The sequence below is a fragment of the Lynx canadensis genome, chromosome E3 (genome assembly GCF_007474595.2).
Source record: "Lynx canadensis isolate LIC74 chromosome E3, mLynCan4.pri.v2, whole genome shotgun sequence".
NCBI classification, from domain to species: Eukaryota; Metazoa; Chordata; class Mammalia; order Carnivora; family Felidae; genus Lynx; species Lynx canadensis.
In genome coordinates, this window is record NC_044318.1 from 10400195 (window position 1) to 10417143 (window position 16949).

General features: G+C 49.5%; 1 protein-coding gene and 1 non-coding gene across 9 annotated transcripts in view; one reads left to right on the forward strand and one right to left on the reverse strand.

Annotated features, from left to right (window-relative positions):
- The window catches only part of SNX29 (sorting nexin 29), a 501802-nt gene that overhangs the window by 225059 nt on the left and 259794 nt on the right, over nucleotides 1-16949 (forward strand). The gene's annotated exons all lie outside the window — the stretch shown is intronic.
- LOC115504625 lies at nucleotides 11892-11998 on the reverse strand. The gene has a single exon (XR_003965732.1). It is a non-coding gene; the product is annotated as a U6 spliceosomal RNA (small nuclear RNA).

The window sequence follows — 16949 nt, forward strand, 5'->3', positions numbered from 1 at the left end:
CACTCACACCGTGCATGCAGTTTTGAACCTTGCTTTTCTCTGTAATTGTCCATCTCAAGAATTTTTAAGTCTTTCATAGACTGTGTAACTCCCAATTCCTAACAACAGCATGTTATTAGATCTAGAGGATAGACCAGGGTTTATTTAGTCAGTTTCCTATTGTGTTAGACCTTTTTTTTTTTTTTAAATGTTATTTTACTGAAAAATGCTGCAGAGAATGTCTTTTGTATACAGAATTTTCCCATGTTTCTAGTTACTTAGGAGGAGTGGTACCATAAATACAACTGCTGGGTGAAATGGCATGTTTTTTTCTGACTCCTGTGATGGATTGCCATGTTGCTCTTGGGCGATCTGTCCATTTGAAAGTGTCCCCAGAAACAGGTCTAGTTGGCCGCTCTCTGCCGCATTAATGAATGGTTACCATTTAAACACCATCAGGCAGAAACCTAGCTGATTGTATTTGATTTGTATTTCCTGAGTTGCTATGGAGATGGAATACTTTTTTTTTTTTTCTCTGTATTTATAAATTGAATTTCCTTTTGGTGAATTGCCAGCTCATTTCCTTGGCATGTAGAAGAATTTTTCCTAGGGGTTATATGAGGGCTCGGCGTCGGTAAAGATGCTGGCTGCGTGTTTTAACCAGCTGTGCCTCTTTTGTTAATTAACCCTCTAGCACAATAGTAGCTGGCTCTGTTTTAGTCCGTTCCCCGTTCAAGTGTCTGGCATAGTTCTAACTTCTCCTCCCCTTCTGGAATGTCCTCGGTTTGGGTGTTCAGCAGTTGGCCTGGTGTAGGCGCTCGGACGGTCAGGATTTTGGGAGCGAAACCTTCGAGCCTTTGTTTGAAGGGACTTACGAAGGCTTATGGTCCTTAAGGGGGGAAAGGACGTGTAAAGCCCTGTTGAAATCCCCCTGCCTTCTTTCTCATGGTATAATTACTTCCGTAGTGGATGTGGCTTAAAACCTTGAATCCTGGGCTCACTTTTCCTTTGGTGAACGAAAGAACAGCTCTGGTTCGTAATCTCCCATTGAGCCTCACGGTGGGTGGCTGAGACTGAAGGAAATCTGGCTACTGACTGGAGCGTCATTCTCCCTAAGCTACCAGGGTGCTGATCGCCAGTTGCCTTGTGAAACCCTTGACTGTAGGAGCAAAGCAGGGGCTTGGAGCAGGAGGAGTGCGGATTGACTGCCGCTGCGTAATGAGCGCTTGCTGTGTGAGCCCTAGAGGCGTTGAGGGGAGAGGTGCCGGGATCAGGCTGGCTGCCAGCTGGGTCCAGGCCGTGCCCGTTTTTGAGCTCTGTGCCTTGGGCAGGCCACTCTGCTGAGCTTTATCGCCCCGCTCTGCAGCGCGGGTATGGTTCACTGTTCCCTGAGAACTGTCCTTGCGAAGATGCGACGAGCTGAGCCAGTTCAAGCCGAGCCCTGCACTGCCTGGGGCGGACTCTGCTCTTGAGTTTTTCTCCTTGGTTCCCCGTCTCGCACGGAGGTGCCCAGAGTCCATGAAGTGCGTTCGTGTCTACCACCTGTTTGAATCTTTCAGATAACTTGATGGGTTCTGGTCTTTTTAGCATGCAAATCGATACACACCATCGTGTCCCTGAGTCCTACCCTTCACTGCCCTGTCATGGCTTCTGATCTCCGCTGTCTTCAGCATAGGCCGGCCTGTGGTCTCTACAAACCCCCTCCCCACATCCACACACCTGTTCACCTTCTCTCTCCGCTCTAGCCCCCTGGACGGGTCTCTTCCTCCCGTTACAGGACCACACCACTTTGCCTCTCAGGGCGTTTGCACTGACCATAGTCTTTGCTTGAACCTCCCAGGAAATCAAAACCAGCCAACTCCTTCACCTTTCTGACTGGCCTGTAGGCCCCAGCCGACGGTACAAGGCCTGAGGGTCTGGGCAGTCAGAAGGCGCAGGGACAGATGATTTCTCCAGCACGTGGGTGGGTTGTTGGTGACCCTTAGCTGGATTGCAGTTGTGTTGTCATTTATGTAATTCTCTGCTCCAGTTCTGTCTTCCTCACTGGAAGCAGACACTCCTTCCCCTCCCTCCAGCCCCAGGCAACCACTAATCTACTTTCTGTCTCTATGGATTTGCTTTTTCTGGGCCTATCTTATGAATGGAATGGTATGATCTGTGTCTGTCTTCTCTGATTTAGCATCATGTTTTCAAGATTGATCCAAAATCATGGCACGTTTTAGTACTATGTTCCTTTTTACGACTGAATAATATTCCACTGCATGGCTGTACGCCATTTTGTTTATCCATTCTTCCTTTGCGGACTCTGGTGCTGTCTTTGGCTGTGGTGAACAATGTTGCTTTGAATGTTCATGCACAAGTTGTGTTGTGGACATGTCATTTCTCTTGGGTGTGCCCTTAGGGGTGGCGTTGCTGGATCACATGGTAACTATTTCACTTGTCGAGGAATTGCCCCCCGTCTTCCTAACTCCACCTCCCGCTAGCAGTGAATGAGGATTCCCGCTCTTCCCCGTCTCTGCCGGCTCGTGTTATCATCTGTCCCTCTTACTGTAGATGTCCTGGTGGAAGTGAAATGCTGTCTCATTGTGGTTTTGACTTGCATTTTCGTGATGGCTAGTGATGTTGGTGATTTTTCACATGCTTTCTGGCTATTTGTGTATTGTCTTTAGAGAGCTATTCCTTCAAACCCTTGCCCTTTGGTTTTCAATTAGCTGTATTTTTTATTGACTGTGTGTTATTTGTATATTCCGGACAGTAGGCCCGTACCAGATGCATGATGTGCAAATATTTTCTCTCATTCTCGTTTCACTTTCTTGCTGGTATCCTTGAAGCTCACTGGTTTTTGATTTGGATGGAGTTCATTGATTCTTATTTTTGTTGTTGTTATTTGAGCCCTCATATTTTTGGTGTCTTACCTAATTGAGTTTGTTTTAAAAATCAGTGTTGCAGTATTACGCCTCAGAATGATTCACTATTTGGAGAGTAAATACTCTGGCTCTGGCCCAATGATTTTGGGGTTCATTTGGGGAATTGTTCATTCCCCCTCTGGACTCACCACTGTGCTACGTGGACATACCTCTCGTGCCGGGGACTGACGCTATTTTGGGTACAGTGGTCTCCCTTCTGAGCAATGTAGCGGGCGCCCGGAACATACCTGTTGACCACATGACCGAACGATGCAGTGCTTCCTCTGGGTCTCGATTCCTCACGTGGCATGTCTGTGTCCCTTCTTTGTTTCTCAGTTACTGTTGTTCTCGCCCCCGGTCTCTCTGAGTGTGTGCGTGCACCTGTCTTTCTGTCATTCCTCCCCTTCCTCCTCTGTGTCTTCCTCTCTTTAGGTGCCCCTGGCTTGGTCTCTTTATTTCTCTCAAAGGTCTCTCTCCGGCCGTGCCTCCTTGTTCATTATTCCTTACCTTTTTCTTCCAGTTTGCCCCGTCAGATGGCTACAGCAGGTGACCGAAGTGACCCTCTCTCTGCATTTCTTTCTTTCCTTCTTTCTTCTCTTTGGTTGTCTCTAGTGTTTAAGAAGTTTGGGGAACTTAGACACAGACTGTTGAATTCCTCGTCCCTGCTACGCCCCCGGCTTGGCAGGAGGCGCTCCGGAACCAGCTGGCACAGTGCTCAGGTTTGCAGCTTGCCGTGTGCGAGCCTGTCCCCTAGGCCTCCGGTACTTAATTTGAGATTCAGTTACGAAGCCGCAGCGATGCCTTTGCACTTTCTGAGCTACATCTTTGGCATGTCGGGTGGGAGCAGCGCGGGCAAGTTTTCCCGTGTGTACCCCTGCCCGAGTTCGTTAGGAGCTTTATTATGGAAATGACTGCTTCTGCCTTTGCATTTTCCCGTGTTACTCTTCTGTATTGATATATTTTCACCTGCGCAGTGTTGGGATATTCTTCAGGGTTCTTGCTTTCTGATTGAGTGGCAAACCTCAAATTAACACACGGGAAAGGAATGGAAAAGCCTCTGGGTAAAACAGATTTGCACTCCACGCTTCTTTTATTGAAAGGAAAAGTAATCAGTGTTTGGAACAGAAAAACTTAAACATAATAGAGAGTGGGTGAAAACCTAGGTTGTAAATTTGATCTGGGTGTATATGTATATGTTTGGAGTATAGATTCTGATTTATGTTCCCAGTTCTTTTTGGCAGGGTATAGAAGCCTCAGGGACCTGAAGAGAAGCAGGTAAGGATTTGGAAATAAATAACAATTTAGGGGTTATTGGAAAAGTACAATTTTCTGTTTCCGTAGGACTTGTGTCTGCGCTGGGGGGGATAGGGAGGGATATGCGTGACTTAATAACTGATCTCTCCCTTGAATACAGCCACCTCTGGTCTCAGAGATAACTCAGAACTGCTTTACATGTATATTTCCCAGTACTATAGGTTTTGATTTTACATCTCCGCTTTTTTCGCATCAATCCGACACAAATCTTGTTAAATAAATATCCATCAGGTGTGTTCCAGCAGTTACCGCTTGTTGTTGGTTTGTCCAAAAGACCGGACTGGAAAAAGAAAGGCAGTCGTTTCAGTTGGCGAGTATTGACTTTAAAAGTCTTTGGGGCGCCTGGGTGGCGCAGTCGGTTAAGCGTCCGACTTCAGCCAGGTCACGATCTTGCGGTCCGTGAGTTCGAGCCCCGCGTCGGGCTCTGGGCTGATGGCTCAGAGCCTGGAGTCTGTTTCCGATTCTGTGTCTCCCTCTCTCTCTGCCCCTCCCCCGTTCATGCTCTGTCTCTCTCTGTCCCAAAAATAAATAAACGTTGGAAAAAAAAAAAAAAATTAAAAAAAAAAAAAGTCTTTGAACGCGCGTCTGCGTGAACAGGGCTGATGGTGATGCCTGCTGTCCATCCTCAGGTTAAGGAGCTTTCCTGGAGGCCCCATCTAACAACCGGGGCTTACAGCTTACTGGCTGGTGTCTCTTAGTGGCACCACTCACGTGAGGGAGGTGTGATGCGATCTTCTGGCCTGGAGCACGGCCTTCCTGAATAAGGCTGGGCTTCTGCCATGACGGAAGAAGGAGGCACGCTGGCCTGCCCTGGCCATAGAGGGGGTGCTGGCGGTAACTAGCGTTCATCGGGTGACGCTGTGTACCAAAACGTACAGCGAGCATGTTAAGCGCGTGGCATGTGGGTAACCAGACGGAGGCGACGTCTGCCTCGGCGTTTAGTGTGTGGTTGGCTAGCAGGCTTGATAATTGTTCAACCCCATTTCCTGGGTTGTACCTAGCTCCCTGGACTCGAAGCTCCTTGAAGACTGGAGGATTCGCTTTTGTCCCCCAGAGCTTACCTAGCTCGGTGTTATGTACCCAGGAGCTAGCCAGCGAATGTGGACTTACTAAACCAAGGCTATTTGTACTGAAAAGTGTGTGTGTGTGTGTGTGTGTGTGTGTGTGTATTTTGATTGCCGAGAGCTGTACGTTCATTAGAATTTTAAAAGCAGGCACTAGAACAACGAGAGGAAAAAAACCGCTTTTAATCTCATCACTAGTTTAGAGCCACTGTTCACATTTTCGAAGTGCTTATTTTCAGTCTTATCTTTGTGTGTCTGTGTGAAACAAATTTGGGGCATTCTATGTATATCATTTTGAATTCTCTCACTTCACTTGGGATTACATCATGAGCATTTTTACATGTCGTTAAATGCTTTTCCTTAGCAGTCTGTGTGGCCACATCACGTCTCCTCCTTGCTACGGCCTGGAATTGGAGTTGTTTTTTATTGTTACGCTGACCATCGTCTGTTTCTGTATCTGTGTCTCTATATCTGTATCTATCCACACGCACACATACACACATACTTATACGTATATACGTATACACACATACATTTATACATATATTTATACATCATACATTTATACCTACATGTATACACACATACATTTGTAATATTTTTTTAAGAGCACGAGAAGGGGGAGAGGGGCAGAGAGGGAAAGTCTTAAGGAGGCTCCACACACAGTGCACAGCCTGACGTGGTGTTCAGTCCCACGACCTTGGGATCGCGACTTGAGCCGAAACCGAGAGTTGGACGCTGAACCGACTCGGCCACCCAGGTGCCCCGCGTGGTGACCATCTTTCTGTGCACATTTTCGTATGTGACTCCAATGATTTCTCTAGGGTCAGCTCCTACAAAGCGGGTCCCTGGGCCATTCAAGGCCCTTGACAGAGATGGCCAGCACTTTTCGGCAAGAGCACGTCGACGTGGGCTTCACGTGCTCACCTGCTCTGCTTCCGTCTCTCCCACATGGGGTGGTGGCATTTTCACTTTGCTAATCGGATGACACGTCTTGGGTGTCTGTGGCCATGGGGTTTTTCCCAAGTGTTCACCGTTTGTGGTTGTTTTTGTTGGTGTGAAGAGTCCGTTTATTGCTGGTCTTGATTGTTTTTTTCTTACCACGTCTTTAGGCTTTTCTCTTTATAATTTGGTTGTGCTTCATATTTATAGGAATTGTGGTAACACGTGGCCACTTAGGTGGCAAATACTTGTTTTCCCTTCATTTTTCTGTGTCATGTGTTTTTTTTTTAATGTTTATTTATTTTTGAAGGAGAGAGAGACAGAGTGTGAGTGGGGGAGGGGCAGAGAGAGAGGGAGACAGAGAGTCAGAAGCAGGCTCCAGGCTCCTAGCCGTCAGCACAGAGCCCGACGCGGGGCTCGAACTCACGAACTGCAGGATTGTGACCTGAGCCGAAGTCAGATGCTCAACTGACTGAGCTACCCAGGCACCCCTCCCCTCCCTTTTTAATGTTTATTTATTTTTGAAGGAGAGAGAGACAGAGCAAGAGTGGGGGGGGGGCAGAGAGAGGGGGAGACACAGAATCGGAAGCAGGCTCCAGGCCCCGAGCTGTTAGCGCAGAGCCCGACTCGGGGCTCGAACTCATAAACCATGAGATCATGACCTGTGCCAAAGTCGGACGGTCAACTGACCGAGCCACCCAGGCGCCCATCTGTGTCATGTGTTTTGACCTATATAACATTTAAAATTTTTCACCTGATCACATTGGTGGACTTTTCTTTTTGATTTTGTCTGTTGATTTGGAAAGTTGTTACAGCTCCTGAGAACGAGTGTTTACTTCTTGGACTTACTTAAAATTTTTAAGTCTCTGCAATACATTGGGAGTTTATTTTAGTGTTAGAAGTAGAGAGAGATTCTGACTTGGTCCCCGTTGTCTCCCTCCAGCTCGCTAATTAAGCAGTTACTTCGTGCTGCGCTGTTCACTAACACTTGGTCTCCCTCGGTTTGTGATGCTTCCTTTCTGTCTTTTTCATAACTTAAAAAAAAAAAAAAAAAAAACATTCTAGGGTCTGTGTCTGGTATCTTTCTGTTGCCTTGAATCTGTTGATGGACTCTTGAGGCCATACCGTAGCACGTTAATATAGTCTTGCAGTATGTGTGTGTGTGGGAACAAGTCCCTATTCAGTGTTCTTTTAAAAAGAACCTTTTATTTGCTCCTTGTCAAGATAAGCTTTAAAATTTGGTCAGATTAGAAAAATAATGAGGATTCCAGTTGTGATTTATAATATGCCTAGGTGGCTTTTAAGAGGATTAATGATTATTGATTAAAATTCTTGCCTGGGCTTGGCCTGGTGGTCCTGTGGAAGTCATTGTTGTGGAGCAGGGGAAGTTGACTTTGTATTAAGGCAAGAAACCCTAAAAATTACTAATACTGTTTTATATTAAGAGGGAATTTATTGACGACTTAGGTACCAAGTTTTCTGGCTTTAGGCACTGCTTGGTCAAGGACCGGCTATTATTAGGGCCTAATTTGTGTGTGCTTGTATGGCTGTTTGTAAGTCTTTGTTTCTCTCCTTGTTTGCCTCCGTGTCTCTCTGTCTCTCTGTCTCTGTCTCTGTCTCTGTCTCTGTCTCTCTGTCTCTGTGTTTCCCTGCTTCTGCTCCACGTTGCCTCCATCATCAGACAGGCCAGCCTCCCCTCCTGAATATAAGATGATTGCAGCAGTTCTGGGACCTGGGCCATTTTAGTTCACGTCCAGTGTGGCCTAGGGGGAGAGCCCCTGCGTCGGCATCGCACGGCTGTGCACAAGTTTCCTGGAGCTTCTCTGACCCGAGCGTGCGCGTCTTGGAACCAGCACTTGGCTGGCAGACGGCACGCCTTGGTTGGCCCAGCCCCGTTTGCGTGCCAGCCTTGGCCCAGGGCCGGAGTCAGGCCCTGGGTGGAATCTGTGGTGAGGGAAGGTTGGGGAGAACTGGCCTTCCAGACAAAAGTTGGGTGTTCTTTCCCCAGAAGTTGAGGAAATGGGATCCAGGCTTCCAGTACCTAGCACGTGCCGGAAAGTTGGGTGTTCTTTCCCCAGAAGTTGAGGAAATGGGGTCTGTGCTTCTAGTACGTAGCACCTGCCCATGACAGTCTCTTGCGAGCAGCTCAGCGCTCTCCAGCAGCGCGCTTCGAGAGAGCCCAGGGCAGGCCAGGTGCCTGTCGGAGGAAGCCAGCAGCACCCTGATGTTTCAGGACAGGGGGTTCCTCTTGGTCCCGACCTCAAATCCGGTGAGCACGGATGTTTGCCGTCCTCTGGTCTTCTCTCTGGAAAGCAGCTGCCTCTCCCCCATCCCTGGTTAGAGGAGCCCTGGGCCGCTGAGTTTCGCAAAGAAGGGCATCGATCCCAGAGTTGACCTACGTCTGCCTTGGCTGTCTTCTGTTACGGGTAGAGAATCCAAATCTTGCCAATTTCTTCCAGCTCTCCTGACGGCTGATTTCACGTAAGGGTCAAGCAGAGCCAAGCGAGGTGCTGCTGGTCGGTCCACATGAAATCCCGTCAGGACCTTTGAGGTTAAGGGTGCACGAGGCAGGAGGAAAAACAGAGGCTTCGAGGAGGCCAGTCACTATCAGCTGAAGCACGAGGTTCAGTGGAAACAGGCCCCGCTGTCAAAACGCAGAGTTAATTTTTACGATTTTTTTCCCTGTCATTCGTGTTTCTGCAGCACCTGATTCCACAACCTGGGGTAGCATTTTGTGTTCCCGAGAGAGGGTTGGCCGGGCCTCTCAGTAAGAGGCTCTGTAGTCGAGTCACTGGTGGGCTCAAGAGACGCCTCTTGTCTGTTCAAGGATGCTGATGGCCTGTTTGGGCCTTTGTTCTGGCCCAGACACCCCTGGGCATTTAATTGGGTTAAACAGTTGTTCGGTTGGGTTTTGGGTCCGTTTAGAAAACTCCGATGGCGTTGATGGCGGGGTCGGCTCTGTCTTCATGGATGTGGGCGGGATCGCCAGCCCCCGGAAACCCTGCTTGTTACCGTGCGCGGACGGCATTCCGTGAGTCACGTGGGTGACGTCGGAGGATCCCTGTTGAGACTTTGCACCCAGTGTCACAGGGTCCCTTGTGGCTCTTGCAGGGCTTGGGTTCTCACCAGCGTGGACAGTGGGAACCCCCAGTAGTTAGAATTATTCTGGGAAACCCCTCGGGAAGGTATCATTTTGTGGGTGTTGGTGCTTCCGGCAGCGGAACGGATGGTTGATTCTGAAGTCAGAGCCCACATGCGGTGGCTGGCAGGCATTTAAGAGCTAGGTCGTTCCAGCACCCACACTCTCACACAATGTCAAGCCCTACAACCTCTCATTGAGTAGGAGCCTCCTAGCGGTGGGGGCACGTGGCCACCAACACTCCGGGGGAGCAGCAGGCCACGCGTCTCTTGTGCACACGTCCTGGCGCCCGAGCGCGACGAGCGGAAACGTGGGGTGGCACCCGGTAGTGGTGTTCCTTTCTCCTTTCTCTCTCGGTGCGGGTCTGGTGTATCATGTACACACCGGTGCGTGCACCTAGCTGCACGTGCATGAACTGTGCGTTTGATGTCACTCTGGGACGCGTGCTGCATGTAACCACAGCCCAGTCCCCTCACCCAGGTGGTCACGTAGCTGGTAGAGCGAGTGCTGGGGGCAGGGTTCCCGTCTGGCCCCGCCGACCCCTGAGCCCCAGCCTTCTCCCACTCTGCCGCCTGGCTCTTGGTGTCTCTCCCGTGCCTGGCGTCTCCTTTGCAGACAGATAATAACTCCGATGCCTTGTGATGAGTTGATGAATGAGTAGCTGAGAATACATGGGGCTGAGGGTCTCACAGGATGGGAGGTCGCTGGGTAACCTGAATATGACCCTGGAGGTTCCTCTTGCCCCCTCAGGGTGATCAAGTGGGTCTAGCTCTGAGAGTGAAGAAGATTCTGTTTTTTCCTTCATACAATCACATAAGTCACACGCGCTAAACAGAGTTTCTTGTGCTTCCTAGAAGCAAAAATCTTCCTCTCAGTGTTGATTGGGACAGTATTGTGTAAATCAAAGACGGTTTTACCATTTTTGAGAACCCGTCCCCCGTCTCTGAGAATTGGCTGCGGCTGGAGGGAACGATGCGGGCGCGCTCGCACGGGAGGGTGGCTGGTTCATGTGCAAACACAGATGCGCGTAGCTCCAGGAGCCACATTTCTCACCATTTGTTACTGTTACTTAATTGGAAGTGACAGTTTTGTGTTCCCAAAAGAACAGTCACGTTTCTCCTTCCAGATTTGTTGTGGCGATTTACTAGTGGATCTAATTATAATGTTTGGTGGGGCCTCGGGTGGAGGGCCCACCTAAGTGGTAATCACACATTTTTCTTATGATATAGAAGGCTGGATTTTTCCCCCCTGTGGTAAAAATTGCTTCTAAATGGTAAAGCTAAATTGAAAAACGTTGCCCTTTTTTGGGGGATCCTTTATGTGATGGTTGAGAGCTTTGGCCATGGAATCGGTCAGTCTAAGGCCGAATCCTGACGCTCTACCTTACTCGCTGCATGCCCTTGGCTGGGATGTGATGTGACCCAGCCTCATTTTTACCACCTGTCAAATGGTGAGATAAGAGGAGCTCCTCAGAAGGTTGATAGGACGCTTCCTTGTCTGTGGCGGACTGTGACCGTGCTGTCAATCGCTGACTAGTGTGGTGCCCGTCTCCCAATATGTGTGACTACTATCTTTTTTTTTTTTTTTGATGATTGCATAAAGATGGCTTTTTTATTGTTGATGATCTTACTATTCTTTTTTATCATTAAAATTAAAAAAAATTATTTAATTTACATCCAAATTAGTTTATAGTGCAACAGTGATTTCAGAGGTAGAGTCCTTAATGTCCCTTACCCATTTAGCCCACCCCCCTTCCCACAGCCCCTCCAGTAACCCTCTGTTCTCCATATTTAAGAGTTTGTTGTGCTTTGTCCCCCTCCCAATTTTTATATTATTTTTGCTTCCCTTCCCTTGTGTTCATCTGTTCTGTCTCTTAAAGTCCTCATATGAATGAAGTCATGATATTTGTCTTTCTCTGAATGACTAATTTCACTTAGCATAATACCCTCCAGTTCCATCCACGTAGCTGCAAATGGCAAGATTTCATTCTTTTTGATTTCTAACTAATACTCCATTGTATATATATCCCACATCTTCTTTATCCATTCATCTATTAATGGACATTTGGGCTCTTTCCATACTTTGGCTATTGTTGATAGTGCAGCTATAAACATGGGGGTGCATGTGCCCCTTCAAAACAGCACACCTGTATCCCTTGGATAAATACCTAGTAGTGCCAGGTCGTAGGGTAGTTCTATTTTTAATGCTTTGAGGAACCTCCACACTGTTTTCCATAGTGGCTGCACCAGTGTGCGTTCCCACCAGCAGTGCAAGAGGTTCCCCTTTCTCCGCATCCTCACCAACATCTATTGTTGCCTGAGTTGTTAATGTTAGCCATTCTGACCGGTGTGGGGTGGTATCTCATTGTGGTTTTGATTTGTACTTCCCGGATGATGAGTGATGTGGAGCATGTTTTCATGTGTCAGTTGGCCATCGGGATGTCTTCTTTGGAGAAGTGTCTAGTCATGTCTTCTGCCCATTTGTTTGCTGGATTATTTGTTTTAGGGTGTTGAGTTGGACAAGTTCTCTGTGGATTTTGGATACTAAGAAAAATACGGAAGCTTTGCGAATCTGCCTGTCATCTTTGTGCGGGGGCCATGCTAATCTTCTCTGTATCGTTCCAGTCTTAGTACATGGGCTGCCGAAGTGAGCACTACTTGTGACTATGTTATGATGACTTTGTCTTAATTCTTTCCATCTGCTTGTGTTTTGAATGACAGTGTCCACTTAGGTGTTTCCCCTAGTACAGGCAATGAGGACTTTTCCTAGATACTTAAGGGAAATTTCTCTTCCACATGGTTAAAAGTATAGTGCTTAAAGACATTTAATTTTGTTTTTATTTTTTTCCTGCCCAAACAGAAACCAGTGGTTGACGGTTAGCTTATAACCCTTGCATCTCTCCTGACTGATGATGACGGAGACCTTGGTGAATGAATTCTGAAATAAAAGTTGTTTCCTGCAGAAGCAGCTTCTGTTTATTTTATGGGAAACGATGAGTTAGCTGCTCTGGGGGCAGGCTGGTTTGGTGGTCGATGGTGTGTTCTAGAGAGATGAGTTGGTTGGGGGAGGGCACAGAGTTAGTCATTTCCTTAAGGTTCCCCTTTCTCATCTGTGAAATAAGGATCTTACTCCCAGTGTTCACTCTGTAGAGTTTTTGTGAAATTTCAGGGAGCCCACAAAAGATAACGAACACAGTGCCTGGCATATAGCGAGCCCTCCATAAATGTTAGCTGTTGCGTTTTTATTTCTGTTCTTACTTTCTTTGCAAAGTTCTGAGGATGACTGAGAGAGGCACCCCACGTGTTGATCTTGTCATCTTGTTCCTTGGAGTTGGTAATTTGGACTGCTGCAGGTTAACACTGAAAAAAGTTTGGTGTGAAATCACGTGGTGCCTGATTTTGGAGAAGCGCACAGCTCTTGAGGTCTCCAAGGATGTGGAGCTGGCAGATGTTGTGACGTGTGACCTTGGATGGTGTGAGGAAGGGACAGGATGCTGGTGGAGACGACTAATCATCATTAGAGCTAGTCCCTCCTCCGTTTTGGGGGGGGGGGGTCACAGCTTGGGGGTCTTTGGATCAAAAACAGTGCTAAGTTGAGTTCTAGAGTCAAAGAGGAACCTTTCAGTATCAGCAGTACAGAAGGGCCAGTTTGTGATTTGCTGGGACTGATGACCCCGGCCCACCGTGGTCACCGTCAAAGACCAGAGCTGTGACGCATCTACTCAGATTTGCGGACTGGGGTGTGGGTCAGGTCTAGCTCCGGTGAGGAGGAGCTGGAGCTCAGGCCTGAAAGAGGAAGGCATTCCCCTTCCACACCAGGTTTATCTCGTTGCCTCGCAGGGGGAGAAAGTCCAAAGCAGGAGGAGGAACAGGTGGCAGAAAAACCGAGGAGAGGCCGGTATTGTCAGGGCCCAGGGTGAAGGAATGGGGGGCGGCCCAGAGCACCCCAGGCCTCACAGGTTCCAGGAAAGGATTTGGTCTTTGCTTTAAGAAGAATGGAGTGTCTTTCAAGTGTCCTAAACAGGGATCAGATTGGCCTTTTAAACTTGTTACATTGTCCAACTGCAGAGAGAGAATTGGTGATGGCCAAGGTCTGTGTCACTTGGGCTGTTGGCCCCTGCAGCTTTCAGCAAGCCAGATGCAGTGGTTGGAAGCTGGGGCGAGGACGATGGGAATTAAGGGGAGATGCAAGGATGTGGACGATGGGAATTAAGGGGAGATGCAAGGATTTGGCCGAGGAAACGGACACGACCAGGGCTCCGTGTCTTACGTTTTTAGATCGAACCCTTTCCTTTCAGACTATATTCTTGGTACAGTCTTTCTGCGTCTGCTTCATTTCCCTATGGCTCGCACGGTCTCTTTCCTCCTGCTTTTCCCTGAAAATGATTCTTTGGGTAAAAATAAATACCTTCCCGCTTAGAGCAGCTCCTCTTCCAGATGAAGCGAATAAGTGAGTGACTGAAATGAGCAGTGACTCGTAACGAGGAAGGCGCCCGTGGTCCGTGATTGACACAGGCGCACCGTTTCCTCCCGGAGAGCCGTCGGTTCAGTGTTCCATTTACAAAACGCGCAGCAGGACCCGCACTTCGTAGTGGCTTTACCCAGCAGAGCATTACAATATTGTTTATTTTCAGGCTCAGTGAAGGCTGAAAAAGTCCCCCTTTCAGGCGGTCTCCAGGCTAGGTTTGCTTGTCTTTCGATTGGGTTCCTTAGGTGGCATGCTTGGGAGGTACCATTAGTGTGTGTCTTCCAAAAGAAAACCACCTGTGACGGCGGCCACGTGTGTTTGGTGTTCCAGCCTTGCCGTTGTGCAAGAGTGACGCTCTCATTTTCGTCTCCGAGAAAGGTGGACAAAGGTGAGACCCACAGCTCTGAGCCCACCTGCCTCCCCAGTTGGGAGAGGTCGTCGGCACGTGCTGGGATTGTCGCGGCAGCCTCTGCTGGTGGCCCTGCTCCCACCGTGGCTGCGCCTTCCCTGCTGTGAGTCTCTGCTGCTGCCATGGGGGGTCCTGGAAAATAGAAGTTGGGTCATGTCCCCTGTAGCCTCTCGGGCTTCCTTTCATACCTTCCCCCTCACAGCCCCACATAGTCTGGCCCTTCCCTCTTCTCCGTTTTCCTTCCGCCGTCCTGCCCCGGACACCTCCTCTCCTTCCCCTCTGGCATGTTGCAGTCTCCAGACTCTTGCTGCCTCTTTGGCCTGGTACGTTCCACTTCCAGATCTTTATATGCCCTTCTCCCTTTCTCCCCAAGGTCTTCAGCTAAATACCACTTTAGCGAGAGACTGTTCTATGTGTAACAGCGCCCCTGACCTGGCTTCAGTTTTCTGTGTAGCTCTTTGCACTGTTTGACATAAAAACTGGTTTGTTGTTTTCCCTGGATACCCCCCACTAGTGTCAGCTCTAGAGAACGGGGGCTTTTCCGTCTCCTCTGCCGAATCCTGGACCCAGACAGTGACAGGTGCACGGTTGGGCTGTGTGAGTGTGGCCGAACGAATAAGGACTTGAGAAGTACCCCACTGGGTCTGCGTGGTCGTGTCTGGGAAAGCGAGGCGGTGCTTCTGTTACCTGTTTTTTGCTCAACAAATCACCCTAGAAGTTAGTGGCTTAAAACAGCCACCGTTGCATTTGCTCACACTTGTGTGAGGCAGAGATTCGGTGGACACAGCCGGGATGCTCATCTCTGCTCTGTGTCACCTGAGGCCTCAGCTCCAGTGGCCTGGAGGACCGGGGGGGGGGGGGGGGGGGGGGCCGCCGGGCCAGCTGCGACTGGTGCATCTGCACCCGTGTTCTGGCTGGTGGCCACGTCCCTTGGTCCTCCTTCACCCAAAGTGTCCACGTGCCCTGCTCGGCCTTAGGCGTTCCTGGTCGTCTCAGGGCTCTCGGGAGTGTTCCTGCTGGACGTGGCAGCCTCTGCTTGTGTCACGCCTGCTGGCCAGGGCGAGTGTCACAGCCAAGTCCAGGTCAGTGAGGGCAGTGCCTGCACAAGCACAGGGACACCAGGAGGTGTGGTCCGGGTGGGGCCACTGTACAGAGTCTGGCAGTGTGTGATGCGGAGCTGAAGGGACAGATCTAGAACCGCCTGCTGGGTTTGTACCTTGAGTTCACGACTCTCCAGTGGTGGGCTTGAGCTAAGTGACCTGATTTTTCTGTGCCTGTTTTTCTCACGGATAAAATGAGGCAGAGGCTACTTGGTAGGCTTGTTGCTGAGAGTTTCTTTGCCTTCTATTTATTTCACCTGCCAGATGTTGTTTAAGCACCTGCTGGGTGCCAGCCCTGTGCCTGGGCTCTGGGATACAGGAGGTCCCTCGTGGGGCTTGCGGGAGGCCGGGGAGGGCATGAGGGGAGGTCACGAAGTCTTCTCAAAGCGTGTCGTGGGCCGGGTTGGAGGGCTCAGGGAGCCCAGAGTGCACGCCCTCACCTGGGCTGGGGCAGGGCCGGGCCTAGAAGACTTCCTGTGGAGAAACTCATAAGACAATCCCTGAAGGATAAGCTGGGCTTTGGTGGGCAGAAGTTTCCAGTTAGGAAAGGGCACATGGAAGGGCATGTGCAAAGGCCCAGAGGAGGATGAGGGAGCATGGTCGATAGAGGGACTGAAAAGTTAGGGGCAGGAAGGGCCGGGCACAGTCCCCCAGACACGGACCTGCAGTTTGTTACTTCTTAGGGTTTTTAATGCCTGAAGTTTGTGATGCAGAAGCCATTAACTTAATATTTTTAGTTTTTACTTTACTTTTTTTTTAAGTTTCTTTATTTATTTTGAGAGAGAGTGAGAACAGTCGAGGGGCAGAGAGCGAGGAGGGAGGATCTCAAGCAAGCTCCGTGCTGCCAGTGCAGAGCCCAGTGTGGGGCTCAGACCCACAGACCGTGAGATCATGACCTCAGCCACAGTCAAGAGTTGGATGCTCAACCGACCGAGACACCAACTAGTAATTAGTCGGTGCCCCAACTAAATATTTTTAAAGAAAATCGCCGCACTCCTCCAGACCCCCTTGTCACAAATGAACCATAAGGACTTCCAGAAATGGAATTAAATGACAGCGAAGACTGTTCGTGAGCCCCATCCTCAAACCTTAGAGTGACAGATTTAAAGGAAGGCTTTTTACCCCTCCTTCCACCCACGCCTACCAGGTCCCAAAGCATCTGAACTTCCTGTCTGTAAGCCGGAAAACTGGGAGGTCCTGCTTGAGAAATTCCGGGTTGGGGTTCCCCCTTGGTGACCTCATCCAGTGTCCTCTGAAAGTATGAGACCTCCTTGGTCTGCTTCACCATCCACTGGCTCCTTGATTTCTCGGGAATCCGGTCTTCCCCTCTCCAAAATGGGGGGCTGTATGAACTTGATAGGCTGGAGAAGAGAATTAAATCAGGTGCTGTAATCACACTCTCGTGCATGCTTATTACTTCTCCGTGAACATGTGCTCAGCCCTGGAGGAACCCGTGCCCTGGGTTTCTCGCCCCTGTCCCGACACCTGCCTCGTAACCTCCTCCTGGTGCTGGCGGCCTCCCCTCAGTCCTCGGGCGTCTCTGGGAAAGCTCCCTGCATCCCCTGGTCACACCTCTGAGAGGCAGCAGCTGCCTGAGGGGCCCGGACGCCCAGCCACTCGGAGCCTTTG